Source organism: Salvia splendens, chromosome 4 (genome assembly GCF_004379255.2).
Source record: "Salvia splendens isolate huo1 chromosome 4, SspV2, whole genome shotgun sequence".
Lineage (NCBI taxonomy): Eukaryota > Viridiplantae > Streptophyta > Magnoliopsida > Lamiales > Lamiaceae > Salvia > Salvia splendens.
In genome coordinates, this window is record NC_056035.1 from 30,972,180 (window position 1) to 30,978,455 (window position 6,276).

Consider the following 6,276-nt stretch of genomic DNA (forward strand, 5'->3'; position numbering starts at 1 on the left):
ATATGTCATTTCTTCAGCTTATATATCATTTTATAAGGTTACTGTCATTTTATCCGCTTAGAATATCATTTTATCAGGTTAAAGTGTCAGCTTATATAGTTTCAGGGGCTAAAATAATAGTTGCACTTGATAAAATGATGGTTTTAGGGGATAAAATATCATTTTCAGGGGATAAAATGATAGTTTCAGGGTATAAAATGATAGTTTGAGGGGATAAAATGATAGTTTCACAAGGTCAAATGATAGTTAGACTTGATAAAATTATAGTTGCACTTGATAAAATGATAATTTTGGCTTATAAATTTTAGGTTTAGTGCTTAAAATCATAGTTTTGCTTCATAGAATGATATTCTGAGTTGATAAAATGATACTTTTGCCGATAGAATGATACTCTGAGTAGATAAAATGATACTTTTGCCTTATAAATGTTAGGTTTAATGCATAAAATGATAGTTTTGCCGCATAGAATGATACTCTGAGTTGATAAAATGATACTTTTGCCGATGAAATGATAGTCTGAGTTGATAAAATGATAGTTTTGCTTGATAGAATGATACTCTGAGTAGATAAAATGATACTTTTGGCGATAAAATGATACTCTGAGTTGATAAAATGATACTTTTGCCGGATAGAATGATACTCTGAGCTGATAAAATGATAACCCTAAATATCGTAATAACCCTATAACCAAATCTAAACCACACATATTTTCTAATCTTGTGGTTGAGATTCAAACTTAGATTTACTTCATAAAAAAAGCACGGGAGTAAAACTGTTATTTTCCTCATTTAATTTTTGAATTTCGCCAAATATCACGTAAAATGATAAAATGATAGGTTTATTGCATATAATGATAGTTTTGCCGGATAGAATGATACTCTGAGTTGATAAAATGATACTTTTGACTGACTGATAAAATGATAAAATGATAGGTTTATTGCATAGAATGATAGTTTTGCCGGATAGAATGATACTCTGAGTTGATAAAATGATACTTTTGACTGACTAATAAAATGATAAAATGATATATATTAGGTTTATTGCATAGAATGATAGTTTTCCGGATAGAATGATACTCTGAGTTGATAAAAGGATACTTTTAGCTTATAAATGTTAGGTTTAGTGCATAAAATGATAGTTTTGCCGGATAGAATGATACTTTCAGCCGATAGAATGATAGTTTTGCCGGGTAGAATGATACTTTCAGCCGATAGAATGATAGGTATTTTTGGTGTATAAAATGACATTTTTGTTTAATAAAATGATACTTTTACCTGATAAAATGATAATCTAAGCGGATAAAATGACAGTAACCTTATAAAAATGATACTCTGAGTTGATAAAATGATACGTTTACTGCTTTATGATAAAATGATAGGTTTATTGCATAGAATGATAGTTTTGCCGGATAGAATGATACTCTGATTTGACTGACTGATAAAATGATCAAATGATAAAATGATATATGTTAGGTTTATTGCATAGAATGATAGTTTTTCCGGATAGAATGATACTCTGAGTTGATAAAATGATACTTTTAGCTTATAAATGTTAGGTTTACTGCATAAAATGATAGTTTTGCCGGATAGAATGATACTTTCAGCCGATAGAATGATAGTTTTTCCGGGTAGAATGATACTTTCAGCCGATAGAATGATAGATATTTTTGGTGTATAAAATGACATTTTTGTTTAATAAAATGATACTTTTACCTGATAAAATGATAATCTAAACGGATAAAATGACAGTAACCTTATAAAAATGATACTCTGAGTTGATAAAATGATACGTTTACTGCTTTGTGATAAAATGATAGGTTTATTTCATAGAATGATAGTTTTGCCGGATAGAATGATACTCTGAGTTGATAAAATGATACTTTTGACTGACTGATAAAATGATAAAATGATATATGTTAGGTTTATTGCATAGAATGATAGTTTTGCCGGATAGAATGATACTCTGAGTTGATAAAATGATACTTTTGACTGATTGATAAAATGATAAAATGAGCGAAATTCAGAAATTAAATGAGTGAAATTTGGATACGTAAATTTTATCATGAGCGAAATGACATATTTACCCCCGCACTTTTTTTTATGAAGTAAATCTAAGTTTGAATCTAGACCACATGATTTTAAAAATGTGTGGTCCAGATTTAGTTATAGGGTTATTACGGAAATTGGGGTTATCATTATAATGCACCCATATATATATATATATATATATATATATGATAACAAAATAGTATAAGTTACAGCCATAATTTTTATTTGTGTGAATTTTTTCTTATATATATAAATACTAAAACAATTAAAAAAGATCTTATCTATAATAGTATGATTTTTTTTCTTGACATAGAAAAGTAATGCAACATGATTACTTTTATGTGTATAATATTATTATATTATGAGATCAATATGCATATATAAATAGTACTTACTAGTATATTACCGTTAATTCATAATTTATATGATATAATTTCTATATTTAATATATTACACTTTCTATAAAATGATTAAATGGATGTATCCAAATTTACTTATAAGTTTTCTAATTTATGTTAAAGTGATGTGGCATGTGAACTTTTTTTTATTTCCAAGTGGCAATTGGTAAGGCACATCAAATCATTATGCCATCATGGTGTGTACGGACCATGGAATTTTTACTCATTTGGAGGAGCTACAACAATAGAAGAGGTAACAAAAGTGCTTGATTTTAATATAAAAAATGTCTTAATAATAACAACATTAATAATAATAATAATAATAATAATAATAATAATAATAATAATAATAATAATGCTAATAATAATGATTATTAGATGTGCTGGATTAATTAAAATCTTGCTTCTTTTGGCTATTTCTTTTGTGGAAAGCTGAATTACATACAGTTGGATAGTATTAATTAATGAGTTGTATATTAGTGTATCAAACCTTATATACATCTTACAAACCAAAACAATCTTCATAAACAAAACAAGACATTAAACAGCTGTAATCCAACCAAAATTCCCTCCCATAAAATCAAACACCACAAATCATTTTTAAAAACAACTTATTTTCTCCATGCATGCTATGCCCAATGCTCACAAACACAAACACAAACACAAACACAAACACAAGTACTTCATTTTATCTCTTCTTCTCAAGTAGTAAATTTACAAACAAATTAATGTCAAAATCCTACATCAGCATCATCACCATGTTCATCATATCTCCATTCACTATATCATGTAGGTATCAATATCATCCTATTCTACAATATTTTTTTTAAGTATAAGCTTATTAATATTATGAGTATTTTATAGGTTGGAAAATATATCCGGAGCAATGTAAGCCGGGAAATATTGAGATATATCAATGGGCGTCAGGATTCGCAAGCCTCCACATTCCCAAATACACAGTGCAAATAGCGAACGAGGCATGGCGCGTTAAGGGAGTTTATGATGTGCGGATATCTTGTCCCGCCTTCGCCTCCACAACCCTCATTAATCCGAAGGTTTTTCGACGCTTGGATATGGCAAACTGTCTCCTCAATGATGGTGGGATTATTTTTCCTGGACAAGTCATTAATTTTGAGTATTCCAATATACTTCCTTTTCCTTTGCTCGTTACCAGTTTAAAATGTGTATGATTTTTTGCTTTTCTTTATTTTTAATTCTTTTTATTGCTATTCCATTTTTGCTTCATTATCTTGTTGTTGTATTATTAAGACCGGGATTGTGGAGCTAATAAATTCGAACTTTTACTAGGCTTTTTGGGCTAACCCAATTGGGCCATGATTATTATTGGGTTGCGATTTTGTGTTAATGGACAGAAAAGATAAGTCCAAATTGCAGGCCCATACGCTTCGGCATTAAGCCTACTACTTCGTTTTTTTAATAAACGAAGAATTATTCGCACAAACGACTCAACAATGATAGTGATGATTGGGCGAATTTTTGATGGTAATAAATGCAGGTAAAAAATATAGATCACGACACAAGGAATTACGTGGTTCGATTTACTGAGGTAAATCTACGTCCACGGGAAGAAAGGAGGGCAAGATTGTATTGCTTGATCTGGTTTACAGCTTACAAATACAGACTTGCTATATGATATTTGATGTCTAGAGAGCTTTTTCCTCCTCCTTTAGTCTATCTGATCTAAGTTCTATTTATACATTGAATTAAGATCGTGGCTTGCATCACCACTAACTAGGTCGTGGATGTCGTGGAGGTCATGAGATCCTGCATGGGTCCACTATCTCTTTGTTTGGTCCGCTATCCTGCATGAGATCCTGCATGAGTTGACACCACTAAATAGATCGTGTAGTGGAGGTTCTGCATGAGTCCACTATCTCCCAGTTCGGTCGAATACTGAGACCGAACTGCTGAACTATTGCCGAGCAGCTTTTGCCGATCTGAAAGTAGAGCTTGATTGGTCGGCTTTTACCGAGCTGTAGGCTGGGGCCGAACTCTTTGGTAATGCCGAACTGATACTCTTCCTTGGGCTTTGGGCTGATGGGCCGTCACTGCTATTGGGCTTGTTTAGTACGTACCCCATCACTGGTAGCGGTAGGAAAGGGGGTAAGGGGTCTTCTAGCCGGAAAGAATCCGGGGAGAAGACCGTAGAGTATTTTCACAGCATCTTGAGTAAGGATACTGTGATATCCCTACACGAAAAATATTTTTTTCCTGGGGGGAAGGTTGCGATTCCCGACGACCTTCATAGGGCTGACTCGCCGCCGGAGGGTTACGCCACCGTTTATGAAGCCGGCTTGGAATGCGGGCTTCGTTTCCCTCTTCCCCCTGCCTTTGTAGAGCTGCTTGATTTTTTTCAACTCCCTTTAGGTCAGGTGACTCCGAACTCTTGGAGGTACTTATCGGCCTTTGCTACCGAACTGCGTAGGCTAGATAAGGATCTGTCTCTGAGGGCAATCCTTAATTTTTTCCAGTTTAAGAGAAAAGGATCTTGGTTTTACTTGATCCCTTTACAGCCTTTTAGGGCCTTCTGCAAAACCAAGTGGCCAAAGTGGCAACATCGCTTCTTTTTTTATAATAGGACAGCGGCTCCGGGCTTTCCCTGGAGAGGGCCGAAGTCCGTGATTCCTCATCCTCGGTTAGAACCGTTGGACGAGCTCGAGGGCGAGCTCAATAAGATTCCTATGATTAGGAAGCAGTACCTGGAGTCTGAGCTCGTCAAGGGCGACTTCGTGTTCGACTCCTCGTCTTCGGACGAAGAGACTGAGGGTGAGGAATTCTTTTTTGTGCCTTACTGCTTTTGTGGCGAAAACTAACCTTGCTTTCTTGCTTTTTGGCAGTGAACTTGCTAAATAAGATTAGCCGCAAATCCTCCGAGCTTAAGGAGCCGGAGAAACAGAAGGCTACCAGCTCGGCGCCTGATGCCGAGAAGAATCCGAAGAGGCAGAAGACCTCTTCTTCGGATCGAAAAAAGCCGGAGTCCACTTCGGCAAAGGGGAAGGGGAAGACCCAGAAGCCCCCAAGAGCGCCGGAGAGAGACATCGTCTTGGCGCCCCCTTCGGAGCATGTCTGTGAGCCTTTTGCATGGCCAACGGACTTTGCCGAGGTAACTTCTCTTCTTGATTCTTTGGCTTTGCTTCTTTCCTATGTTTTTTTGGTGGCCCCTCTGTTGACTCTTTCCTTTTTCCATTTTCAGAGGAATAGCATGCTCAGCAAGCTCGTCGCAGTCGAACTCTCTAAAGCGTCCAGCGACTATGCTGAGATGCAGAGGAAGTTGGCGGCTGCTCGTCACCAGGCCGAACAGGCTAAGGCAGACTTTGAGAAGGCCAGAGCTGCTAGGATCTCGGCCCAGGATGAAGCCCAGTTTGCCAAAAACCAGCTCATCATCCAGCGAGAGCAGACGAAACGGAGGGATGCTGCCGCCGTGGTTGCCCAAGGGGAGGTTCTCCGTGCTTTCGCGGAGAAACTCTTTCTGAGCAATCAATTTTCGGCCTTTGTCGGTGATCTGCTGAAACTGATGACCGATAATGCCGAGCAGGGGCCCGAAGTCGTCCTGCCGCTGTACGGCCGAGAGATAGCAGCTCGTCTCCAGAGTCTGCCGCTCCTTGAGGAGCTTGCTTCGTCCTCGGTCCTGCTTTCTGCTGACCGAGTTCGTAGTTGCCGAGCTGACCGGGATGAGAATATGGAGGCTATCTTTGCCTCCTTAGGGCCAGTTTCACCCGCTCCAATTTTCCACGGAGAGGGTGAGACCGAGCAGCTTGATCAGCAGACCGGAGACGGGCAGGTCGAGCAAGAGGTGCTGCTGATCGGTG